General features: G+C 45.5%; 1 protein-coding gene across 5 annotated transcripts in view; it reads right to left on the reverse strand.

The window, feature by feature from the left end:
* Positions 1–8,036, reverse strand: part of WASHC1 (WASH complex subunit 1) — a 42,192-nt gene extending 34,156 nt beyond the window's left edge. Inside the window, exons 1-2 of one of the 5 annotated variants that reach the window (XM_042050306.1) lie at positions 6,424–6,584; positions 4,440–4,520 (exon numbers count right to left, since the gene is read on the reverse strand). The gene's annotated coding sequence lies outside the window, so the exon portion shown is untranslated. The other 4 variants (XM_042050303.1, XM_042050307.1, XM_042050305.1 and 1 more) reach the window with 4 other exon arrangements.
* Positions 8,037–12,226: the final 4,190 nt, after the last annotated feature.

Consider the following 12,226-nt stretch of genomic DNA (forward strand, 5'->3'; position numbering starts at 1 on the left):
GAAGCTCTGCACCTGGAAAAGGAAGTATACAATTCACTGTTCTGGATAGGCAGAGAAATACTCCACCTGCTTTGCTCACCTCTCTCCATAAGAATAAAACTTCTTATGTTAAGGCAAGCTCAAAAGAACTTGTTACAGAGCAAACAGAGTTTGTAAAAGAAGCAACCTTTCCTAAGTTCCTTAGAAAATACTGCTCTATGGAGGACTGACCACTGGGATAATTATCTAAAAGAAAACAACCCCACAACCTTAAAATACCTTAGTTTTTCAAAGGAACATAAACAAAGGCAATATTAAGAAAATAGCCTGGCTGCCCTCAACACAGGCAGAATGTAAAGCTATATACAAGCACTTACCAGATGTGTACTTTGCTGTGAAAATAAAGGGAGAATAAGGCAAGCCATCAACAATACCTGCTTCCTTAACATGTTTCAAGAAACTAAAAAGAGCAGGCTCAGGGGAGAAGAGGGATTAAATACTTTGAAAAAAATCAGTGTGTATACTTCAAAGCTACAAGGGCTGCTTTAGCAATTACTGTGCTGCTGCTTCTGTCACTGCACTGGAAAGGCAGCAAGAACTAGAGGCCTTTAATTCCCACAGGCAGTAACATCTCCAAAAAGAAGTGGCAGGCTGTCTCTAACCCTATGTCTCTCTTTTGTAGGATCCTAATAAAAGATCAATGCCTTGTAGCCACCTGTGAAGACACAGAGATCAGCAATATGCAATAAAACACAGGTCTGCACATCCCTCACCACATACCACTACCCAACTACCACCAGTATGGTTCCACAGTGGGAACAGACCAAGCCACAAATAAACTACAGGTTAAGATTAAACACACTGAAAAGATGGACTAGACAGGCTCTGGGCATAGCTTATCAGGAAGTGCTGTTTCCTCTGACAGAGGAAAGTCACATCAGTAACTTGGTTAACGGTGAGAAGTCATCCCAAATTCTTCACCGAGAGTAATTTCTTACATGTAATACTTTCTACCATGTTTACCCGGACAAACATTTTCCCACGGTCAAATCTGCTGGCATATTCAAGTCATGCCTTGATTGTTCTGGAGGCTTGCCTAGAGGCTATCCCAACGAATACCAGAATTAAATCCTCCAAGGAAAAAATATGAACAATAAAAAAAGATAATTACATCACCTTGTCCTCCAAAGATAAAGCACACTCACAGGAGTTTACCAGCTGCAAAACCAGACAACTGTATTTAAAAAAGAGACTTGAAAAGCTAGAAAAACAAAACATGTCATTGCACATGCTCCTCCTGTTCAGGGGCAGGATAAGGCAGTGTGTGCACATACACAGATGTAGACACTGAAACAAAAGCTAGTAATCGCTCAAATGCAGCATAAGAGCCTACATACAAGTCCTATTATTGTGCAGGAAAAAATCATTCTGCCCTGTGTTGACATTTGCAGGAGGGGATGAAATTTAGTCCTCCAGCAGAGCACACAAGAGGTAACTATCCTGGATAGGAGAGAAGGATACATTTCCAGAAGTGAGATAAGAGGTTCACCACAGTCCCTGTGCTAATCCAACTTTACGTTTTTTTTGGGGAAGCAAGGTGGGGGCAGGAGAGAAGCACTTCAGTAAGTTAAGAGGATGAAAAGTCTATTTATATTTTTTAATTAACCATCTTCTACAGTGTTATTAAGCAGCAATCAAAGATGCAGATGCTACTGATTTGATTGGCAAGAAGTACACTGTGCTGAATATTAAGGAACTCTGCCCCTATAAATAGGTCTAATCACCATCTGAAGGCTGGAAGGCAGTGATGAAAGAAAGCATTAATAAGACCCTAATTAGGCCCTGTAGCAGGCTGTACTCCACCAGGGTGCTCATGTTACTAGATGTCTCTTACAGTAGTGCCCTCAAACTCCATTGTAGATGTTACTGCTTTGGTCTCGAGACCTCTAGTAGCTATTTTAGACAAGACTGGGGTTTCTTCATCTTTGGAGCACTTGGCATTGGCGAGGATTTTGCCTCCGAGTGCTACTCCAGGAACCAAAAGGCTCTCCATTCCAGCTGTCCCACCCCGCCCACTCTCAAGGAGTGAATTAAACTGAGGAGCTGGAGTTCCCCAGACACAAAAACTGGCAACAGGTGCTGGAAAGTGAAAAGCTTGAGAAGCCATCATTCTCCCTCCCTCTCAGCAGCAGGAGCACACCTCTGCCACATCTACATCACAAAGTTACTTTAGCCACAGCTGTAAAAGCCATTTCTGCTCCTCTCCTCCAGCTTTAGAGGGTACTTACTCAACCTCAGTCTTTCAGCCTGTCCTTACAGTATAGCATCACCTCAGAAGAACACCACCAACAAAAAGTCCACTTAGAAAATGAATCCTACACGGCATCTCCTGCTCCCACAAGTGCTAGTGATACGGGACTACCTGAACAGCCAAAACCTTTTCAAAAGGAGGCAGTGTCCCAGCACACCATGGCCCTGCAGGAGCAGTAGAGCACTGAGGAGTCTGACAGTCAGCAGGACTACCTGAAGAAAAGCACTGGCCTGTCAAAAATCTGCTTCTGAAAATGTGAGCCCAGCATTTAAGGCAGCCCCTTCTCAAGAAGCCAGGGCCTTTGTGTCTTTGGCTTAGACACTTTGTTTTGAAAGAAACAGTACCTGTGGCAGCTACTATAGGTGAAATCTGGAGACTCTCCCTTTCCCTAAAAACTACTTAGAGCCACTTAGATTTGTTGGTTTGTCACATACTGCCGTATTCCACTTAGGCTTAAGAGAAAGAATCAAAATTTGAGATCTCAGAGCCCAGCTTTACAATAGCATACGGCAACTCCTTGGCAAATTGCAAAATACCTGACATTTAAAGATGGATCACGTACAAACAAATTATATTGACTCTCCAAAAGGGAGAATGCTATTACATTACTTTTTTTTTAAAGAGAATCTGAAAAGTAGAGACTTGAAAGAATTTAGAGGTGCACTTCAATCCTGCCAGCTCCATAAGCTAAGACTCCCTCTAAGCCACTACTGTCTTCAGGACAATCTTTCCCCTCAACACAGAGCTCTGTTTTGTGAAGCACAGGCAGCCTCCCTCACCGCATCACCTTGCTGAGAAGGCCCTGTCCTCTAAGCACAGGCTGAAATTGATTTCCTCCAGCTGGATACATAAAGCTCATTTTGACAGACAGATGTTGATGTCCAAAGTTAATCAGATAATCCCCTCTGCGACTGCCACCTTTGGCTCTCACCAGTAATGGAGACAATCAGACGCTCTAATGAACAATTGATCGATTCTAGGGCAGCGTATACAACTGACCACAAACACTCTGCTAATTGCCTGCCTTCCCTTCCTATCACCACTTATTACAAAAGAAGCCTAAATAAATAGCGTAGCTACACCTACTATACAGACATCATAAGTAAAGCTGAGGGTCCCATCCCAAACATCCAGACACAGCTCTTTCTTCGATTTCCTAAACGGGGCCACTTCGGTTTTGTATGCCTGAAGTGCACAGAAGCCACTGGCTATGCAAAGTCCTCTAGAGAGCCACTTCTCTGCAATAAGTTCTCTTAAACAATGGAATTGCAAAACCGGGCTAACTGGAATGCTGCCGTAGACTCCCTGCAGAATGTTTGGAGCTTCTCATTCTCACTATCAGACCACAGGAATACTTACTTCCAGAAACACAGCACTTAAGAAAAAAAAAAAAAAAACCAAACCAAAACTAAAAAACCCAGCTAGTTTTTCCCTCTAGTTTCCTGATACAAAATCAGCTTCACCCTCCTGCAGAGGGACCTTAGCTGCAGATCTAACCACTGACACATCTCACTGCTACAAACCCTAACTCACAATGTCCTGTTTTTCACCTCCACATTCAGTACCCTCTGCTCCAAAGTTCTGGAGTTTTACAAACCCCAGGCTCCACATGCACCATTACAACAAATCCTTAGACATTTAGTTAAGGAAACAACCAAATCAAACTTGCAATCACATCAGTTCCTGCCTGTTTTATACATTCAAAAGCAAAGGCAAAGGTTCCATTTCTAGAAGATGACAGGAGGGGAACTCACCAAATAAGGAATGTCTTCAAATCCGTTCACATTTGCTAGAAGGAATATCCCTACAGAGTGGCCTGATTGACAGGAGCTGGCAAAAAGCTGGGTCAAAAAAATGACACCTGGATGGACTATTTTCTTGGAAAGGTTATCTTGTGAAGGGGTCTAAGCAGAGCTGATTAGCTAGTGATAAAAATGTTTCCCTTCAATCTCTTACACCACAGCCATGGGAAACATAACAATTTCACACATAATCCTCTTCTTCCTCTGCACATTACCTTCAAACTAAAAAAATGTTATGAAAAAAATCTGCCTTGCTTTCAGGATTACCTCAGTACTATTTTTCCCCAGCCCTCAATTTCTACCCTTCCCTTTCACTCTCAAGCTGAGTTTAAAGTGACTACAGTTACCTGGTATTACTCAGAAGCCAGATTGCAGAGTAGTTCCCAGGAATTACCTACTTTCAGTTTTCTGGCCCATGAACTCCTGAGCTGAGAGAAGAGAACAGCACTTTTTATCTGAGGGAATGAAGATTTAAAACTCAGTTTAAATATCCAGAGTGATAGAAGAAGGACAGATGCTAAGAATAGCAGCCTGTGCTGCTCTGGGAGTGCCTCAGGCACTCTTCTCCCTCAGGGCTCTGGAGGTGTGGCTGTCTCCCCCCCATTCAGCACATCCCAGGAATACAGATATAGATAAATCAGGCAGCCTCTACATCCCAGCTTTACTACTCGGACAAGACAAACATAATGAAATATCAGAATTTATCAGATAACCTTCCTAAAATAAAGTCTAAGCAAGGGACAGTTGACTGGAGCACCTCTGATTCCCAGAAAACTGTCACGCAGAAAAGCTTCTACAAGGACGCGCCAAAGCCACTTTGCTTCCAGGCCTTGCCTCTGGCAAGAGCAGTACTCTCCGCTCCGCTTCCTTTCACTGCTCCAGGAAGGCTCCGTGTTTCAGGGAATTGGCAAGGAATGGGAGCAGTTTTAGCTTCTACCTCATCTGCTCCAGGATAGGTCAGCCCAGACTGCAAATCACTGCCAGCAACACCCACCACGAAACCTCCAAGAAATAAAGAGGTCATTCCAGGCAAACTCCCAATTGACATTTGCCTCAATCACGTGAAACGCCACAACCACAGTCAGCACTACCCCACGCTCCTTATTGGAAGCTGCACTGTGACTTGCACAGAGTCAAGAATTAGCCTCTTCTTTGGAAAGAGGCCTTTGGGAAAATCCAGGTGGTATTCACCCATTCAATATCTGAACAACATTTAATACCTAAAAAAAAAAAAAAAAAGAAACCCACAAAAACCCCACAAACAAATAAAAGAACAAAAAGGAGTGGGGAAAGCTTATCACAGGAATTCCTGTTGATTACTAAAATAAATACTATCAATGACCATCACTGCTGGATGTGGAATCACAGTGCTCTCTACATCCATCAGCATCCTTTCTTCATGTGCACAGTTAGGTCTAGTAGCCCTGTGGTCTTCTTACTGCTGGCCATTTCATTCTTTATTTTGAACAAAATTTTTATTTCATTCTTTAATTTGAACATAGGAAAAGATTATTCCAATAACTGCAATTTTCACATCAGCGTTTGGGTTCACTTGCAAACACTGACAATATGTGTTTATTTCACAAATCATTACAACAGCACAACTACTGGCCTGGGAGTGTACTTGGAATAGTACAAAACACCCAAACCCCATCACAAGCCATTAGCTGACTTTCTGAGGAAAAATCACATAACTCACAACACAGTCTCATGTCTCTCTCAGACACCTCCTTCTCTTTTTTTTGTTCCTCCCTTCAGGCTGCAGCATCTCCTGTCTGTCCCTGCGGGGTACCTGATCTACACTGAAAAGAGGCATTGTCCTTGTCATTCCCTGGAGCACTGTGTGGAGCTCAGGAGTCCTGTATGTCACTGCCAACTTGAGGTTTCCATGCTCCATGCCTGCCTGCCAGATTTCCCAATCCATGTCATAGCTCAGCACCGAATGGGTCAGGTTAGAAGGGACCTCGGTGGGTCATCTGGTCCAACCCCCTGCTCAAGGAGGGCCATCCCAGAGCACATGGCACAGGATTGCACTCAAACAGTCCTTGAATATAAACGAGGGAGACTCCACCACATGCCTGGAAAACCTTTTCTCGAGGCTGAACAGGCCCAGCTCCCTCAGCCTGTCCTCATAAGAGAGATGCTCCAGTCCGTAAATCAACTTTCTCGCTCTCTGAGGGAGCTCCATGTGTCACATGCCCTGGGGAGCCCAGAACTGGACACACACTCCAGGTGTGGCCTCACCAACACTGGGCAGAGGGGCAGGATCACCTCCCTTGACGTGCAGGCAACGCTCTTACTAATGCACCCAGGATAAGAAGTGCAACGAACCACTTTCCGACGCTGCTATCCTTTCTAAACAGCCGCTGCTAAGGTCTCCTGCCCGACAGCTGGCGGCGCTCCCGACGGGCGGTGCCTGCGGCCCTCAGACGTGACGGGCCGCAGTCCCGGCACAGCCGCCCGCGGGGCCCCGCTCGGGCCCGGGGAAGGGCACCCACCGGAGCCGCGGCTGCTCTCCGGAGCAGTTCCCGGAGCTGTTCCCGGAGCTGTTCCCCTGCCCCGCCCGGGCCCTCCCGGCGCTCTGGGGAGCCACAGCCGGGGCTGGGGCTCGGCCCCGCCCCCCGCGCGCGCTCCCCGCCGCGCCGCGCGCCCCTCACCTGCCGCCCGCGGCCACGCCCCCGCACGCGCCACTTCCGCCCCCACTGCGCGTCACTTCCGCCCGGCCAGGGCGCCCCCGCGGGGCCGCGGTCCGAGAGGAAGCGGCGGAAGCGTGGGGTGTCCTGGGCTGGGAGGGAGCGCGGGGATCACCGAGTGCAGCTCCTGGCCCTGCGCAGGACAGCCCAACAATCCCGCGGTGTGCCCGAGAGCGTTGTCCAAACGCTTCCCGAGCTCCGTCAGGCTGGTGCTGTGCCCAGTGCCCTGGGGAGCCTGGTCCAGTGCCCAGCCACCCTCGGGGGGAAAAACCTTCTCTGAGACCCAACCTAAACCTCCACTGGCACAGCTTCGGGCCATTCCCTCGGGTCCTGTCCCTGGCCACTGCAGAGAGGAGACCAGTGCCTGCCCCTCCTCTTCCCCTCTCAGGGAAGCTGTAGCTGCAATGTGGTCTCCCCTCAGTTTTCTCCGGGCTGAACAGACCAAGTGCCCTCGGTCGCTCCTCGTAGGCTTCCACTCCAGACCCTTCACCATGCTCCTTGCCCTCCTTTGGACACTCCCTAATAGTTCCAGCCCGACTTCTGCACCTGGATGCTGTTTTGCTTCCACGTTATCTGGCACAAAGCATGGCAAGCAAAAGGGGGAATCTCTGACTCACACTCCAGTGCTCATGTTTAGAGTTGGGCAATTTAAAAGCTGATTTACCGAATGCGGAATTTTAAAGAATGTTGCACTAGTTTGCTATCGTGTTGCTTTCACGCTTCCCTTTGTGCACACATTGAAGCAACCAAGGTCTCCCAGCACAAACGCTCATGAAAAATGAATTGCGAGAGTACATCTGTAAACATTAAACCCACACTTTAAAGGGCTATGTGCTGCACATGACAGAGGTATTTGAATGCTTTCCCACTTAAGGATCAGAAACAATTTCTCAAAACTTATGTAAACAGTTACAACTTCACACTATTTGAATAGCAAATACCAGCTTTTGGATGCACCAGGGAACACTTGTGATTGATATGTAGCATTAAAAGCGGTGCACAGGGGAAAAAAACGAGGCAAGCCTCTTCAAACAGGGAATGCACTTGAAGACATCAGCACCCACTCATGCATATTCAGCTCAGGGGAAAAGGGTACATTCATTACATAAATTACCTGTTGCAGATTGTTTGCTCAGTTCCACTCCTTTACAGTGGGAAGTGCAGACTGAAGTGGGGGAGTGATGTTGGACCCAGTGGCGTTGCAAAGGAGATCAGGAGCCAGCAGCAGCAGCAGCTTCCCTATTTCAGAGCCTGCAGGAGGTGCAGTTCTTGCCCTTGTGATGTTTTGATGACGGGCCTGGTAAGACCTGTAAGTATGGAAAGCATAAGGGCATGAGGCCTGAGCACTAAGGACCAGGGTAGGAGCTATTGAAACTCTCTATGAGGAATGGAAAATCCTGCCAAAAACTCAAAGCAGACAAAAAAATCAGATCTAGTGTGTGTGAGTGCCAGGACCTGTCAAAAACAAAATGGGGAAGCGGATGTAAGAAGCAACAATCCAATCTATTCTGATCCATTTTTATTTATATACTGCTGACGGAAAGCCCTCCAAGTGCTTTTTGCTGCTTGGTGAAATCCAGTTCAAACCATTTACAAAATACAAGAGAAAGCAAGAGATGATGGCAGGCTGATGCAGTCCCTTCCCATGTCCCCCTCCCAACCTGAGGAAGAGGAGCCAGTTTGCAAAATCCATCATTAAAGGACAAAAAGAGAGCTAACACAGAGAGAGAAAAGGAACACTAGATCATGGGCTGGGTGGGCAGAGCAGCAGGGACCCAGCAAGTCCTAGGTGAGAAGCAATAGCAAGGTAGCACTGGACTGGATAAAGCACTAGGAGGACTCTGGTAGTGGGTGAGAGGCTGTAAATGATTGTGAACTCCTGGGTAATGTTGTCATATATCAAACTTCTTTCCTGTGCAGACAAAACCTGTCTAACCAGGCACAAGTAAGTGTGGACAACAGCACAGAAAGAATCCGGAGGCAAATCAGGAGAGCAGGTGCTTCACACAGTGTTTAATTCAACTGCAAAGGCACCAGTCTACATCTGGCTGCGTGGCTTGGCTCGTGGAACTGGCTGGTGGAGATGGAGGAACATGATTCCCAGCCAGTGGAATACAGGACACAATTTTTTCTGTCTCCAGAGCAATGTTTACTGGGTACATTTAATAACCTTTCACTGGCTATTTTTTGTCGTCCTGAGGACAGGACCCTTTTAGTTCAGCAAGGGCTGCTCTCAGGGAGTCAACTGGCACCTGTCACCACCAAGCTCACCCCACCTTGCACTGGCAAGTTCCAGCCAACAAAAAGTCACACACAGTATCCTTCTCCTCCAACAAAAGGAGCACTACTGTTTAGAGACTTCTTCTGTCTGTTAGCTTTTCCATCACTACAGTATTCAAGTGCTTCCACCCTGTCCAGAACTCTTGCATAAAAGCATTTTTTTCCTGTAGGCTAGACCCGTTGCGAATATCTATACACAAATTGATCGCTCATCTATTGTTGTGTCACAGCCACAAATTCGTGTGCAGCAGCCAATCCTTTTAGATTCACATTGTATCTGAGCTCATTTTCATATTTCTGAAACTGCATTTTCCCACCAGAGTGCTTTTTCTAAAGTAAAAAAAGATGCTTTTTCTGAAGTCAAAAAAAGGCAAAACACTCAACCTTCAAAACATTCAATTAACTTTCTCTTTCTTTTGTTATCTTTTACTGAGCAAAGTCACCTTGGGCAACTAATTAGTGCCTCAACTTTTCTCACTAGAAAAAGGGAAACAATAATATTTTTCCATCTTTGATATTTTTAGGATGGAAAATGTTTCTGCTTAATATTTATTATAATGTTTTATACCAAAATTTAATAACATAAAACTCAGAACCTGAAGCAAAAAAATAAGAAGGGAAGGTGAGGAGAATACAGAGTGCTGCTGTGGTTGTATTTTGAAGGTGCTGGAAATTCCTGTAGTCTGTTGAACAGCGTTTGTCAAACGTTGAGGCAGAACTGTCTGAGTTGCTTTTGCACAAGGCCGGAACACAGATCAGCTGTTACTCCAGACATCCCTCTTGTTTTGGGGGTTTTCAGATTTGAGGGATGTTTTGCTATTGCAGTTGGATGTAGGATTGAGCTCACCTAACCTTTAGAAGTGTTTGGAGCTCAGGTTTTGCTTCAGGTCTGACTCTAATGCTTTGCTTGTAGCATTGCCTTAGAAGAACAAGCAGGAAGGAACATCTGTCTCTTGTTCTGTGTCTGGTGATAATTAGCACCTTGTCTGAGTGCACACTAATGATCAGTATATGCTCACAAGATGTTGAAACAAGACAAAACTAAACTGTGTGTTGTCATTTGGGAGTGAAAAGTAAAAGGCAAAGTACCTTTATTTCCCCATGACGTATAGATGCTCTAACTATAACATTAATATCTGCATTACCTCTGAGGTATTCTTACTGCAGGGAGTTAAAATAAGGGCCAAGTGTAGCCCCCTTTCTTTCTGCACAAGTTCCCTTCTGACTCAGATATCTGGAGACACTTTTTCCACACACTTCCTCACAAACATGTGGCTTTCCTCTTCCCCTAGAAGTGGGGCTTTGGGGTACAACGCAGTGGAGAGGAACAAACTAGAGCGTGAAGTTGATAGAAGTACCATACCTGTACCCCCTCTTGACCACTCTTGTTCCTTCTCCTCCTCAACCCCTTCTGCTTCTACACTTTCTCCCTATCACCCAAGCCTACTGCTCAGCCTTGGAGTCACAGCTTTAAACATCACTCACCAGCATCACATTACTTATTCCTCATGAGTGCCAGAGCGCTTCTGATGCCCTGTGCCTGCACTGCCCATCAGACTGTAAGTTCTCCAGGGCACAACGTGCCACAGTGTTTCACGTAGGGCTCAGGCTGAAGCACTCAGGCAATGCTGGGAAAAAAACCCCCATGATAAACAATGAAAATGCAACTTCTTCAGTGCAAACTTGAGTATAAAATGACTCCTGTATTACTGCCACGGGTTAAAATGGTACCTCTCTGTACGACTGCACTGAACTAGTGTCTCTGATGCACCTTGAACTGGTTGGTAAGGAAAAGCTGGATTGCAAAGTTCTCTGGCTTAAGTGTCGCTGGGAAGACTCTTAGCTGTGAACTCCAAAATGCCGTTCCTCACATTGCATCCACACAGTTTTGCACACTCACAGGCATAGCCTTTGTTGACTTAAAAAACCCCCCATGTTTCGGACATAAAGGTATATCAGTGAAACAAAGGTAACAAAAACAGACCACAAAGAGTAGAAAGTCCCTGGAGAGGAGCATGGATGAGGACAGTGTTCCATGCACATTCTTTTATTCTGTATCTCCTTTCCACACTGCCAGAGCACCCCCAGCCCTGAGAGTCCTGAGTGGGGCTGATCTCGCTGCCCACGTGAGATCTGTGGGAGCACAGCACAGCAGTGTGGCTGCAGGCTAATGCTTTTATTTCTGTAATGTGTAATCCTAAGAGCATGGTAACAGGAGGTAGGGATCAAATCCATGTTTCTTGCATAACTGAACAGAGCATTCCCGCTAGGCTACCTGGCAAGAGATCAAACCTCCCATACCAGGCCTTTATAAAAAAATAAATGAAAGAGAGAAATATTAAGAACAGCCATGGCTAAGAGAAAAGCAACAGGTATTCTAAGGTCATCCATTTAGCCATGCTCTCAACAGGCCCAAATGACTTGTTTGACTTTAAAGTCAACACATACAAGACTCACAGAATCTGCAACATTCTGTTACACCCTCACATTCTCTAACAACCGTGTACACAATTCTATACTCACAGTCTATAACACCCAGCTATTTGCCATGCAGACCCAGCCACCATTTCATATTCAAGCCAGAAGTCAGCTATCCAAAGCTCCTCCCCTTTGTTGCAGCCACGGACCCCATTGCTGGCTGTCCTTCTGTTGCCATAACAAAGTCAGGAGTTGTCACGAATTCACTAACTGCCCTCTGACACATGAAGAGGGCATGACCCCAAGGAAGAAGGAGCCAGTTACAGCTCCCAGCTAACATGTTAGTGAGTCATCATGAAGATCATTCTTCTTTTGATTCTGACATCCATTAAGTTCATTTAGAACAGTGTGAGTGCTAAATATTAGAGGTTGCTTCCAAAAAAATTGAAGATTGATACATTTTTTCCATCCTGAAAGGCTCAAATAAAATTCAGCATTCTGATGAAAATTCACTGCACTCCCTACCCAGCTTTGGACATCACTTTTTAAAAAAATTCTTCTGGACTTTTAATTCCTAAAAGGAGAAGAAAAAGGATGGAATTCTCAATAACATCTCTTCCTTTTTATAAAAATAGCTCTTTTAAAAATTAATATTTTTCAAATCACGTATATTTAAAGTAGGAACTTTAATAGTATTTTATCAGTTTCCAACATTAGCTTCAACGTTTTTAAATGCACATTTT

Source organism: Corvus kubaryi, unplaced genomic scaffold (assembly GCF_017639235.1).
Source record: "Corvus kubaryi isolate FWS band 111438036 unplaced genomic scaffold, C.kubaryi_AGA036_p1.0 72, whole genome shotgun sequence".
Classification (NCBI taxonomy): Eukaryota; Metazoa; Chordata; class Aves; order Passeriformes; family Corvidae; genus Corvus; species Corvus kubaryi.